The sequence below is a fragment of the Pinus tabuliformis genome, chromosome Q, assembly GCF_031772625.1.
Source record: "Pinus tabuliformis cultivar Carrire ecotype Pingquan chromosome Q, CPIR1, whole genome shotgun sequence".
NCBI lineage: Eukaryota > Viridiplantae > Streptophyta > Pinopsida > Pinales > Pinaceae > Pinus > Pinus tabuliformis.
Genome location: NC_142296.1, coordinates 1,348,165,107 through 1,348,180,408, shown reverse-complemented (window position 1 = coordinate 1,348,180,408; position 15,302 = coordinate 1,348,165,107). Strand labels below are relative to the sequence as shown.

At 38.7% G+C, this 15,302-nt stretch overlaps 1 protein-coding gene and 1 pseudogene across 1 annotated transcript in view; one reads left to right on the top strand and one right to left on the bottom strand.

The window, feature by feature from the left end:
- ATSEC20 (Sec20 family protein) overlaps positions 1-15,302 on the bottom strand; it is a 159,397-nt gene that overhangs the window by 26,666 nt on the left and 117,429 nt on the right. The window lies entirely within an intron of this gene.
- Positions 648-12,494, top strand: LOC149224883 (extra-large guanine nucleotide-binding protein 3 pseudogene; annotated as a pseudogene).

The window sequence follows — 15,302 nt, the reverse complement described above, 5'->3', positions numbered from 1 at the left end:
AATTTCCTTCCTTTTTAAGAGCATTACATAGTTCTTAACTTCCAGCAGACTCCACCAAGCCATCTTCATCTGAGTTCGATGAATCCTCTCCTACTTCATTCTCACTCTCATTTCATTCTTCACCTCATGAACTGGTCAACTCATGTAATAGTGATGCAAAACAATTGGCAGCGGTAACAAATCAGAATGTGGAAGAGATGGATGATGAGTAAGTTGGCCCTTTGCATTTTAATTCTCCAGATCCTTCATTGAGACATATTGCATCAAATGGTTTGGTCTCAAGAAAATCAGGGAATAAAGACACAGGAGCTGAGCAACGAAGGAAGAAAGGAATGTGTCATAGATGCTGAAAAAGTAATTGGATGAAAGAGGAAGAAACTTGTCTGGTATGTAATGCTAAATACTACAACAATTGTGTATTAAGAGCAATGGGGTCAATCCCTGAAGCGCGCAAATGTGTAAGTTGCAATGGCCAACCTATTGAGGAATCACAGCAGTCGAGTCTGGGTAAAAGCTTAAGAGTGTTGAGCCATCTCCTATGAACCTTAGAGGTTCAACAAATCATGAAGGTTGAGAAGGAATGCCCAGCAAATCAACTGTGACTAGAACATCTCAATGTGAATGGAAGACCACTTTGGCCAGAAGAGATGGCTATTCTACTTGGTTGTCCTAATTCACCCCATAAATTAAAGCCTGCGGATTATTGGTATGATAAATTATCTGGATTTTGGGGTGTGGTGGGCCAGAAGCCAAATCGGATCATAAGTCCACAATTCAATGTAGGGGTTGAACTTCAAGCTGATGCAAGTGGTGGCAAGACAAAGGTTTTTATTAATTGACGTGAAATTTACTAAAAATGGAACTCAAGATGTTGAAGGTGACAGGTGTGCAGTGTGCAGGTGAATCGCACTTTTGGGTTAATGTAGATGGTTCATATCAAGAGAAAGGTCATAATATCAATCAGTGTTGAAAATATCGGTATCGGCAAAATATCAGCAAGGGTCCAGAAAACATCTTATTGGCAATATCGGCGAAAATATCGGCAAACGTAAAAAATACATAATATATTCATTTTTTTCAAATTTTTAAACATATAAAGCAATAACAACATGAAATAAACACACTGGCACATAAATATGAAGAAAGCAATGATATATATGATGTAGTGGATGTAAAATAAAAATGATACATCAAAGACAATACAAAATAACATCACATATATAAAAGTATCTCATCATCATGAGTTATAAACTTATATGTAGCAAAACAAATAAAACTAGCAGTGATCTATCTGAGATCAGTGCCCTCTCCCTAGCAGTTATCTTTCTGTCTTTTCCATCAATTGCTTCAAGAGTTTTTTGTATAACCTCCACACTAGAAATCGTACAAGGCATTACATCATGTCCAGGGAGTCTAGCCAAATCGTATTTCAATCGCGTAACCACTCTCGCCATCTTGGTCCCACACAATTTGCATGATAGATATGCCCAATTTGTCCCACCATCAGGCTCCCCATACTCCCAAAATGGGTCCAAGGCTTTTGGGATATTTGTAGTGAACTAATTCAAACCTAGGGCACCAAAAAAACAAAAAATTGGAATTAAACACCCCAACACAAAAAATAATAAGTAATAACCACCTCATTTTAAAAAATATTTTTTTACTACATTATTTGCAATGTGAATGAAAAATGGCAATAAAAGGATGCATAAGAAAGTTAAAAAAAAAAAAATGAAGCTCGCCGTCAAAATATGGAGAAAATCGTTGCATCGGCTCATGGGCATGAAAATCATAGCAAATGGAAAAAAAAAAAAAAAAGCAAAATGTTGGTAGGTAAAGAGGCAAGCAAGCATAACCCTAAATCTATGAAAAAAATCATTAACATAGGGGTTTTTAAAAACATACATGTTAATTGAAGAAATGAAGTTTGTCTCACTGTTTCTTCAATCTTTGATCCACAAAAAATTCTTAGTTGGTGGTGATAATGGTTGTTTGATCCTCAATCCCTCCTTGACAACCACCACAAAGCTCTTCCCCTTCCTTCTCCAAGACTCAGAAACCAAAATGAGCAAATGAAATGACCAAATTCCCTTTTCTAGCCGTAGCCCCGCCTACCCAGCGATTTTTTCTATCGTCGCGTGATATTTTACCGAGATATCGGCGATATTTCAGAAATATCATGATATTTTCGAGAGAGGAATTTCGGCTCGCCAAAAATATCGCAATATTTCCAAAAATCACCGATATCACGACGATATTATCAACGCTCGTATCAATAGAGGAAATATATGGGCCAAGACATATCAAGAGGAAGGTCACAACATAGTTAAAGGAAATATATGGGGCAAGCCAACAACAGGGTTGTTATGCGCTTTACTATCATTGCTTACACCTTGTGGAGATTTTATTGGTGGAGCAGCAGATGCAAATAATTAGTCAGACAGATTGCTTCGTGAATTCCTAGAGCTCAAGAAAATTCAAAAGCTTGTATTGCTTGGATATAAAGGATCTGGTACTAGTACCATTTTTAAGCATGTGAAAATTATATACAAGGGTGACAAATTTTCAGAAGAAGAGCTGCAAAATACCTATACAAATACCTTAGTATCTTGTTGGAGGCTCGTGATCATTTTGAGGAAGAAAGTTTGACAGAAAGAGATCACAATGCCTGTGAACGACCTATCTCACCAGGGGAGAGTGAAGAAGAACTTGATGTTCAAAGTGTTTATTCCATCAACTCGAGATTGAAGGTCTTTTCTGACTGTCTTCTTAAAATCGTGGTGATGGGGGATTTTGACACCTTTTTCCTAGTTTCCACACATGAGTATGCTCCTTTGGTTGAGGAATTATGGAGGGACCCTGCAATTCAGGCTACATATGCAAGAAGAAATGAGTTGCATGTCCTCTTTGATGTTGTCGGTTACTTCTTCGGACGAGTTGTTGAGGTATCAAGTAATGAATATGATCCGTCAAAATATGACATTTTATATGTTGAAGGAGTGACTCAAAGTAATGAGTTAGCATTTATCGAATTTTCACTTGATGATCGTAGTCCAATGTCAGAACCTAATAATGAAAACCTTGACTGCCCAACACCACTATTAATCTAGGTTGTCATTGATGTCAATATGGCAGTGTTTGTGATAGCAAATTCTTGTGACGTGTGGTTGCCCATTGACGCCCATTGATCATAATACTGCTCATGGAGGATCCAAGGATTGAATACAGACATAATAGAAACAGTGGAACCGAGGAGGAAAGATATCGAATGCCATCAAAAGAGGAGAAAGAGTAAAGAGGAGAAGCCATGAAGCCAAAGAGTAAGAGGACGAGTTCATCAGAAGCCATCAAGGAAGCAGGTTATCGCATATGCCCAAGGGTAAGTGTTGTCAACAGAACAAAAAAAAACAATGATATCAAAGGAGCAAAGAAGAAGACACCAGAGGAGCCATATCGGAGGAAGTAATAAACCATGGGAACCCTTTCGACAATATATAATATCAGCAGAAATCTTATCAACGGTTCTATTATATTCAGTTATGTAAACATTGCTCAAACCCCCGATTGCAATATAATGGAGTCAAGAAATGAACGGCGGAGATCAAACCCAAGTGCTTGCGGAAGAAGAATGGCGAAGGAATAGCTCTGGATCGTCAGATCAATAGATCTGTTAGATCGACGATGATTAGCAACTGCAGGGGTAGGAAAGTATGGATTTCCTTGATCGTGGCTGAAGTCCAGCACTCAATCCTAGTCGTCAATCTCATATTCAACTCTTAGATCACAATCAACTGTGGGGGTTAAGGCCATTTTAATCCGTGTGCTAGTCGAAGTCCCGCAAACCATAGATTGCGATATAATACGCGGACCCGATAGCTCCATTAGAACATACCTTTATGTAATATCGCATCCGCCTATTGGAACTTTCATATCGCAAGTTATAAAGGGATGTCACATTAAAAACTGCGATTGCAATATTACTGCAGACCTGACTGCACCACTATAATATGACTCAATATGATATTGCGTCCATTGAATCGCACGTTTCAAAGAAATGTCAAAACGTCAATTGCGATAAGGGTGTGGACACAACAGACCGCCGACTATGTACCCAACGAGCTTATCAAAAACAGTTTATTGTATACCACATCCGCTCCCTCAGCCGTAGGGGATCGAGTATGTTATGAGAAGACCTCCGAAAGTTTCGATTGCGATTAAGGTGATGATGTGGCAGGTGGGACCACCCATTATATGGTTTTAACTATGTTGATATGTGAATATTGATGATGTTGATATCGGAGGACAAAGCATGTGCACACTTGTAAAACCTCTGATTTTCATGAAAGTTGCGATTGCGATTAAAAATATGGCGTGTCATGTGGGGACCTCTATTAATGTGGATTTTCAAGAAGGTTGTGATTGCGGGGGTAAGGTGATGACGTGGCAAGCCCTCCGATATATTTTAATATACCACCTCATGCACAAGTTGGCCCCTCCACCTTTGAACGAGTCGTTTCGATTCATTGGCAAAACTCATACATATAAATATATATACAAGTTGAAACGCTTCACTTGAGTAAGGCGAATCAGGCATCTATCACAGAGAACAAGAAAAGTTCACAACTCGTGAACTTGAAGAAACAAAGGAAGCCGAAGGTCTGGCAGACGCAGAAGGTGCAGTAGAAGCCGAAGGTTTGGCAAACGCAGAAGGTACAGTAGAAGCCGAAGGCCGAGCGAAGAAGGAAGCTGAAGACAGAGCGAGAGGACAATCTTTTGACCTGATTCATCTTGAAAGATAGGGTCAGAGCCCTTGGGGTTGGTGCCTCAGAATTGGAAGGATTGGTGTCCTTGGAGTTGGTGCTCCTAAATCCAAGGTTGGTGCCTTGACAAGATAGGGTCGAAGCCCTAGAGGTCGGAGCCTCATCAAAACCAAGTTGGAGCTTGGAACACATTTATATTGTATTTATTATTTTACTCAATAAAATTATACTTATACATTTCTCTATTTAAACTGTGAAGAATTAAATTGGTGATAATAACAATTGAAAGAAAACTCTGATTCACCCCCCCCCAGTATTTCTAACAATTGGTATCAAAGCCACCTTCTTCATATCAGCCTAACAGCTAAAAGAAGGATTCTTAGTCACAATGAGAAATCAAGAAGCGTCAAGAAGACTTCCTTTGTTCGATGGCACAAATTTTGGTTTTTGGAAAAAAGGAATGTCCTACTACTTAATGTCCCTTGGACCTGAAGTTTTGCATTCGGTTTTAAATGGGTACACAACTCCTTCCCCTCTTCCAACAGATCAAGACGAAAGGAAAGCTTATATTGCAAATGCAAAACCCTTCAATTCCATCACTATTGGAATCACTAATTGTGAATTTGCAAAAGTTATGAATTGTGACTCGGCCAAAGAAGTATGGGATAAGCTAGTTAGCTTATACAATGGGGACTCCAAAGTTAAGAAGGCAAAGCTTCAAACTCATAGAAGACAATTTGAAAGTCTGAAAATGGATGATGAAGAAGATATTGCATCATACTTTCTCCGAGTAGCTAAAGTGGTCAACTCTCTTAAAGGAATGGGAGAAAACATTGTAGAAAGCACTATTGTTCAAAAGGTCTTAAGATCTCTCCCAGATAGATTTGACTCCAAAGTAAGTGTTATAGAAGAAATGAAGAACCTAGATACTCTCAAGATGGATGAACTTCATGGAATCCTCATTGCCTATGAGATGAGAAAAGGAAGCCCAAGTTCCAAAGATGCAACATTCAAGGCCTCAAAATCAAAAAAGGGGAAAGAATGGAATACCAGTAATGATGACTCCAATGTTGAATCCGAATTGGCGTAATTTGTACGAAGACTAAAGAAAGGATCTAAGCTAAAAGGTAAGTACCCTCTTATTTGTTTCAAATGTGGAAGAATAGGTCATTATGCTGCAAAATGTCCTCTTAAGCATGATAGTGATGATGACGAAAATTCTAAAAGGATGGTATACAAAAAAAAGTGTTCAATAAGAAGAATTTCTTCTCAAAGCGAGATGAGTCTGATGAAGATGAATTTGTAGTCATCAAAAAGAAATCAACTAATCATTTCCCTCATCGCAAAGGAGGTAATGATGAATCAGATGAAGAAAATGACTATGCTGGAAGCCAAGAAGTATTATTCATGGCATTCACAAATGATGATGATTCAAGTCTAGTAGGAAATGTAGATGAATTGTTAATGAGTGCCATTGAAGAAAATGAGAAATTAAGAAATAAAATCATTTCTCTCAAGGTAGAAAAGGAGGAAGCAAAAAGAAGGGAAGACCTCTTGAAAAATAAGCAAAAAGAAAAAGAAGAAATTTGTGAAGAACGCGAAGCCAAAATATTATCTCTGAGGAAGGAATTGGAGCAAGTCAAAAAGGGTTGGGAAAGCTCTCAAATACTTGACATTATCCTAAATGATCAAAAACCTCAACATGACAAATTTGGGATAGGTTTTAAAGGAGAATCATCAAGTACTAAGAATAATGCGAAAAGCTATGCCGGCATACTTTCTAGCAACCCAAAAGAAGAAAGATTATTTCATCAAAGGCCCATCTCAAATCCAAAGAATGAAGAGAGAGTAACTCCAAGGAAGAATGTTGATTCAAATCATGGCTATTACAACAGGTACAAAACTATCTTTTTTGGGCATTGTTTTTATTGTAAAAATTTTGGTCATCAAGCTAAACATTGCATGGCTCGTAAGAATGAAACACCAAAATTGAAGGATCAAACAAACAAACCATATGGTCTCAAAGGGCAAGGACAAATCAAGACCTACAACTCTTTTGATCCCTTGGCCAAATTTGATCCAATTTGCTCATTATGTAATGATAATGGACATAATGAACAAAATTGCCCCCTCAAAAGAAGAGAAGCAAAAAATGAGAATCCCAACACGAATAAATGTGGCCTAGCTCTATGTGCTCACAGTGATGAAAATCATTGGTTTGTGGATAGTGGGTGCTCCAGACATATGACAGGTGACAAAAGGAAGTTTGTCTCATTGAACAAAAAGGAAGGAAATGTATCCTTTGGAAGTGGATCTGCCAAAATTGCTAGAAAAGGAACTGTTACCCTTATTAATGGAAAAGGAAGCTCAAAATGCTTTGCTAGTAGATGGGCTCAAACACAATCTCAAGTGTTAGCCAAAATCTGTGATCAAAGACATAATGTTGTCTTTAGCACTAAAGATTGTGAAATAAGGAACTCTTCCTCAGGGGAACTTGTGGCGAAAGGAGTTAGAACATCAGATAACGTCTACATTCTGAACAAAATTCAAGAAGATAAATGTTACTTAAGTCAAACAGATGAAAGTTGGTTGTGGCACAAGCGACTTGGACATACAAGTTTCGATAACTTGATCAATATCAGCAAGATTAATGTAGTACGAGACATCCCAAAGTTATTCAAGCCAAATCAAGGAGTATGTGGTCCATGTCAACATGGAAAGAAAACTAGAACCAGCCACAAGACCAAGGAGTTTTCTACATCAAAACCTTTGGAGATCATCCATGCTGATTTATGTGGACCAACTAGAACTTCAGCACTCCAAGGAGAAAGGTACTTTGCTTTATTTGTTGATGACTATACTAGAATGATGTGGGTATATTTCATAAAATATAAATCCGAAGCATTTGAATGTTTTAAGAATCTTAAAGCTCTTGTAGAAAATGAAAAGGATTCTAAGATTAAATGTCTTAGAATAGATAGAGGGGGAGAATTCACATCAAAAGAATTTGATAAATTCTGTAAAGTACATGGAATCGAAAGAGAACTCTTTGCTGCCAGAACACCCAAGCAAAATGGGGTAATTGAAAGAAGAAACCGAACTGTTCAAGAAATGGCAAGAACAATGTTAATACCAGCTGACTTGCAGCAAAAATTCTGGAGAGAAACAGTCGAGACCGTTGTTTATACCTTGAATCGAACTCAACTAAGACCAAATAATGAGAAGATTCCTTATGAATTATGGAAAGGAAGACCTACTTTAGTAAAATACTTCAAGACTTTTGGAAGCAAGTGCTTCATAAAAATCAATGATGACTCACCAGGAAAATTTGATTCTTGGGTTGACGAAGGAATATTCCTTGGATATTCTATAAGGAGCAAAGCCTACAAGTGCTACAATAATCGACTACGGAAAATAGTGGAAAGCATTGATGTGAAGATTGATGAAGACCTTCCAAAAAAAGAAATTGAAGATCATGAAGTTGACCCTCTCATTGAAGAAAACGAAGAAGAACCTGAAAAAGAGGAAAAAGATCAAGAAAAACACAAGGAAAAAGAACCATCTCAAACCCCTTCAAAGGTGAAGTTTCTCCAAAAACATCACCCAGAAGAGCAGATTATTGGCAATATAGATGAAGGGATGCAAACCCGAAGAAGGATGACAAGTACACCAAAGAAAAATGATGTTGCTCTCCTATCTATGATAGAACCAGAAACATTTACTCAAGCAAGTAAGGATCCTCATTGGGTAAAAGCCATGGAAGAAGAAATGTCTCAAATCGAGAAGAATGAGACATGGGAGCTGGTACCTCATCCAAAGGATAAAAATATAATTGGAACCAAGTGGGTGTTCAAAAACAAAATGAATGAAGATGGACAAATCATTAGAAATAAGGCAAGGCTTGTTTGTAAAGGTTATTCACAAATTGAAGGAATCGACTTTGAAGAAACCTTTGCACCAGTAGCTCGTATGGAAGCTATAAGGATGTTCTTGGCATTTTCTTGCTCAAAAGGATTCAAAATCTATCAAATGGATGTAAAATCAGCATTTCTGAATGGGGAACTCAAGGAAGAAGTCTACATGGAGCAACCAAAAGGGTTTAATCTAGCAGAAGGAAAAGACTTTGTTTGTAAGTTGAAAAAGGCATTATATGGGTTGAAACAAGCTCCTAGAGCTTGGTACGCAAGATTGGATCACTATCTACAACAACAAGGCTTCAAGAAGGGGGTGGCAGGAAGTAATCTCTACATAAAGATGGATGAGGATAAGTTACTAGTCACTCTTGTCTATGTTGATGATCTGATTTTTTCTAGTAATAATGATGAGATGAGCCATGAGTTTGCTCAAAATATGTCAAAAGAGTTTGAAATGTCGATGATAGGAGAGTTATCTTACTTCCTTGGACTACAAGTATCTCAAACCACGGCAGGCATGTTCATATCTCAAGCAAAATATCTTAAAGACATGCTTAAAAGATATGGAATGGAAGATTGTGCACCCATGAGCACACCTATGACCACAGATTGCAAATTAAGCAAAGATGATGACTCTCCTCCGGTAGATGCAACTCATTACAGGTCAATAATTGGAGCCCTCCTATACTTAACTGCTACGAGACCTGACATTATGCAAGCAGTAGGAATGGTGGGAAGATTTCAATCAGCTCCTAAACAATCCCATTTGTTGGCTATAAAAAGAATTCTCAGATACTTGAAAGGAACTCCTGATTTTGGTCTTTGGTACCCTAAGAGCTCAACTCTTACTGTGACTGCATACACCGATGCTGATTGGGCCGGAAGTGTCGATGATCGAAAAAGTACTAGTGGAAATGCATTCTTCCTGGGAGATTGTCTAGTATCTTGGCTCAACAAAAAACAAACATCCATATCACTATCTATAGCTGAAGCCAAGTATATGGCCGCTGCAGATTATTGTACTCAAATATTATAGATGAAGGAAGCTTTGAAAGATGTCAACATAGGTACCAATCAACCAATCACCATCTATTGTGATAACACAAGTGCTATCAGTCTCAGCAAAAATCCAGTGATGCACTCAAAGACCAAACATATACCAATCAAGTATCATTTCCTTCGTGAACAAGTAGTTGAACAAAACATCAACTTGGAATATATCAATACTAAGGAGCAGATAGCTGATATTTTCACAAAACCTCTTCCTCGAGAAGCATTTGAACATCTTCGCCAAAAGATGGGGGTTATTTCTCTAGCATCACATTAAGTTGATTCATAAAGATGTTGCATGACAGGGGGAGCAGTTCGACAGGGGGAGTTCTTGTGCACTTTTTTGCCATTGATGTCAAAGGGGGAGAGAAGAAGAATATTGCCATCAATGACAAAGGGGGAGATTGTTAATCTAGGTTGTCATTGATGTCAATATGGCAGTGTTTGTGATGGAAAATTCTTGTGACATGTGTGGTTGCCCATTGATGCCCATTGATCATAATACTGCTCATGGAGGATCCAAGGATTGAATACAGACATAATAGAAACAGTGGAACCGAGGAGGAAAGATATCATATGCCATCAAAAGAGGAGAAGCCATGAAGCCAAAGAGTAAGAGGAAGAGTTCATCAAAAGCCATCAAGGAAGCAGGTTATCACATATGCCCAAGGGTAAGTGTCGTCGACAGAACAAAGAGAAACAATGATATCGGAGGAGCAAAGAAGAAAACATCAGAGGAGCCATATCGGAGGAAGTAATAAACCATGGGAACCCTTTCGACAATATATAATATTGGTAAAAATCTTATCAGAGGTTCTATTATATTAAGTTATGTAAACATTGCTCAAACCCCTGATTGCAATATAATGGAGTCAAGAAATAATCGGCAGAGATCAAACCCAAGTGCTTGAGGAAGAAGAATGGCGAAGGAATAGATCTAGATCGTCAAATCGACAGATCTGTTAGATCAACGGTGATTAGCAACTGCGGGGTAGGAAAGTACAGATTTCCTTGATCGTGGCTGAAGTCCCGCACTCAATCCTAGCCGTCGATCTCATATTCAACTCTTAGATCACAGTCCGTTTTAATTCATGTGCCAGTCGAAGTCCCGAAAACCATAGATTGCGATATAATACATGGACCCGATAGCTCCATTAGAACATACCTTTATGTAATATCGCATCCGCCTATCAAAACTTTCATATCGCAAGTTATAAAGGGATGTCACATTAAAAACTGCGATTGCGATATTACTGCGGACCTCACTGCACCACTATAATATGACTCAATATGATATCGCGTCCATTGAATTGCACATTTCAAAGAAATGTCAAAACGCCGATTGCGATAAGGGTGTGGACACAACGAACAGTCGATTGCAATAGAGTTGTGTACCCAACGAGCTTATCAAAAACAGTTTATTGTATACCGTATCCGCTTCGTCGACTGTAGGGGATCGACTATGTTATGAGAATACCTCCGGAAGTTGCGATTGCGATTAAGGTGATGATGTGGCAAGTGGGACCACCCATTATATGGCTTTAAATATGTTGATATGTGAATATCGATGATGTTGATATCGGAGGACAGAGCATGTGCACACTTGTAAAACCTTTGATTTTCATGAAAGTTGTGATTGCGATTAAAAATATGACGTGGCGTGTGGGGACCTCTATTAATGTGGATTTTCATGAAGGTTGCGATTGAGGGGGTAAGGTGATTACATGGCAGGCCCTCCGATGTATTTTAATATACCACTTCATGCACAAGTCGGCCCCTCCACCTTTGAATGAGTCATTTTGATTCCTTGGCAAAACTCATACATATATATATACAAGTTGAAACGCTTCACTTGAGTAAGGCGTATCAGGCATCTATCACAGAGAACAAGAAAAGTTCACAACTCGTGAACTTGAAGAAACAAAGGAAGCCAAAGGTCTCGCAGACGCAGAAGGTGCAGTAGAAACCGAAGGTCTGGCAGACGCAAAAGGTACAGTAGAAGCCGAAGGCCGAGTGAAGAAGGAAGCTGAAGACAGAGCGGGAGGACAATCTTTTGACCTGATTCATCTTGAAAGATAGGGTCAGAGCCCTTAGGGTTGGTGCCTCAGAATTGGAAGGATTGGTGTCCTTGGAGTTGGTGCTCCTAAATCCAAGGTTGGTGCCTTGACAAGATAGGGTCGAAGCCCTAGAGGTCGGAGCCTCATCAAAACCAAGTTGGAGCTTGGAACACATTTATATTATATTTATTATTTTACTCAATAAAATTATACTTATACATTTCTCTATTTAAATTGTGAAGAATTAAATTAGTAATAATAACAATTGAAAGAAAATACTGATTCACCCCCCCCCCTCAGTATTTCCAACAGCCACCTGTGGAGTATCATCTTATTAGAGTAAATACTAAAGGATGTAAGTGGCTAGAAATGTTTGAGAATGTACAAGTTGTAATCTTCTGTGTTGCTATGAGTGAATATGACCAAATGTGGGTTGAAGACAACAGTACCTTGAGAAATAAGATGATCTTGAGTAAAGAACTCTTTGAGAATGTTGTGACCATTCATGTTTCAACGATACACCATTCATTCTATTACTAAATAAATATGGCATTTTTGAAGAGAAGATCAACAAAGTGCCACTTACTGTGAATGAGAGGTATAAGGATTTCAGTCCAATGAAGGTGCATCACAACAATCACTCACTAGCCAATCAAGCTTACCATTATGTGGCAATGAAATTCAAGGATCTCTATGCATCTTTTCAGCCATAAGTTGTTTGTATGGCAAATGTGGTGGGCCCCAGTATTGCAGCAATAATGCTGCAACTCCTGGAACTCCCTTCTTTAATTTTATCAACCTGGTAGTTCGTAACAAACTTGGAAGCGACGGTGATGTATGCACAAGTACTAGCTCTTGCCGCAGTTGTCACTTGGTCAGCTGGCACAAGTCCGCTATGGGCTTAAGCCAACTTCTATGAGCTCTTAGAAGAAGCTTTTTAACTGATGGATGAAAGCTAACTCAAAGGAAGCTAATCTACTTGTGGAAAGAAACTGAAAGCCAAAAAGTAACGCAAACCCTAACAAACCCTAATTCTACCAGCTAGTCCTACTGATGCAAAGATGAGAATGCAAACTACTAAAAGAGATGCCGTTACTTCTATGAAGGTAAAATACATGTGTCTAGACTACCTCTACCTGAAGAAAACATCTTTTTGTATTTTTGAATCAGTTATTAGAATTATCATGCATGTGCTTTTAACTAGCTTTTTACTGTGCAGAGGTGGATCAAGGAGGAGAAATGCTTGGAAAAGGTTGGGAAGGTACAGAGAGGGCCTAAGGGGTCCCTAGCACCCTTCCAGAGAGTTTCACAGAGTTTGGCTATCAAGAAACCTCATTCGTGAGCTTCTACAGGAAGTCTGCAGGGGTTCTACAAGATGTTATGGGATTTCTACAGGATGTTCTGTAATTTTTCTACAGGATGTTTAGAAATGGAATTTTGGAGCATGGATGGAGGGAAAAAGGTGGAGGAATGAGTATGGAGGTGAAATAGGGGTGTAGGGGAGTTCAAGACTTGGAGGATGGAGTTGAGGAGAAGGTGTAGATGGCTGGACTTGTTCTAAGAAGACTGGACTAATGCTGCAAAAAAAGGTAGGGTTATGAGGGCAATATGGCAACGTGAGGCAAGAAACCAAGTTAGGAGATGGAGAGGATGGGTTTGAGGGAGTCTGGGCAGATAGAGAAGTGGTACAGGTGCTCTGCAATTTGTGTTTCCAACTGAACCAACAAAGACATGCAAGAAAACAAAGATCTAGTTATGCTACCCTAATATGATCTGGCTAACAGTAACGAGAATGGACAGCAGCTTTATTTGCAAGGAAACCATGTATATTAACTATGAAATGAAGCATTCAAAGATCTGAACATGTAACCAACCTCTGCAAATGAAAACAACACACTAAGGATTGCATGGTAAAGCAAACTAGTGTTTTTGTTTGGGACAGCACGGTTACTTCAACTCCAGCCCCTGATCCAATAAGGAAGAGGTGAAACCAAAAGTGTTTGCTGACCCTTTTTTGGAGCCTTTTTCCTGTTATTATCCTACCAATCTATTCTAAACATGAAAAGCTACTTTAACCATCAAAAGAAATCTAAATAACAAAGAAAGATTTAAATCTAAATAGCAGATTTTATTCTAAGAATGCAGCAAAAACACATAAAGATAAACAAAGGAGGTACTGGGCACTTGAGATGGGCCCAACCCCAAGAGCTACAGCCTCCTAAGAGAGATTTAGAGCTGGTGCAAAGCTGGATTCATCTTTATTGATCAAAAGAAATGTTACATTCCAAAAAATGTCCACAAGGAGAACTTGAAAATGTGCTGAAAGCAAAGCTAATCTACTGCCTAAAAATCGAACTACAAAATGAATACAAAATGACTATAAAGTGACTAACTACTGGCTACAAAATGACTAACCACTAGCTAACCCAAATGAGGCCCTAAGCCTTCTTATTTATACAAATTGACGAGCCTAATAGTCCTCCTAAACTTTAGGGACTCGGCTACCCAAAACTTGTAGTTAACAGCAGTCCTACTTGACTTGCTTGGCTGCCCTTGTGCTAATTGATTTGGTGGCCCTTGAACTCCGAGCTGATGGTGGAGAATTCGAGGTAAGGGCCCATAAATGAAGGGAACACCTTCCTTCAAATCCTCTCCCTTGTTCTCCCACGAATTTGGCTGCCAAGTGCTCATTAAAACCTCCAATTTTGTCTCCAAATTGACCAAAAAGGCTACACAAAGCACACATTAGACTTGTTGGCATAATGACTAACCCAATTCACTCTATTAGCATAAATATAATAAAAAACATGCAATAAACTAATGAGAATGGTGGATTAAGTCGAATTAGGAGGTTGAATGAGCCCAAATAATTATCCATTTTTGGGGCTCATCAAAATGAAGGCTCGAGATCGCAGCGCAGTGAATGAAGCCTTCAAAAATATTCGTGAGATTTTAAAGTGGGCTATATATGTGCAACAACAAATCTTGCAATACTTGAACGTGCAATTCCTTGAGGAAAAGCATTATCAGGAAGGGGGAATGTAATGTCCTCTTCTAATTAAATGGCCCAAGGAGGACGAAGTAGCCTATGTAACCCCGTAGGCTATAGTCTTTTGTAAAGGAGGAAACCCGTTATTTGATGTTATTGGGGTAACATTAGATAATTTCAGGTAGATGGAGGGAAACTTGTACTAAAAGCCAAATTTGGGGTAAATGGAGGGAAAATTGTTAGCCACTCAAATTCAAATTAGGAGGGAAGACCCCAAAGAGAATCTATAAAAAGGAGAGAGGATAATCATTTTCATCATCATGGATTATGGATCTCTCTGATTTTTGAGCTGAGGCTCTTTGAGGATTTTAAGACCCTCTTTATTTCTAATTGGTTTCAATGGTGAAACATTCCACCTTAGCCAATCCCTTCTCTCTACTCTATGTAGCAAAATTTCTAAGGAAACACTCATCTATTTTGTGGCAATAAAGATTCTAAGGCAGCAAGTGTGGGACAGCAAGGATTATGAGTG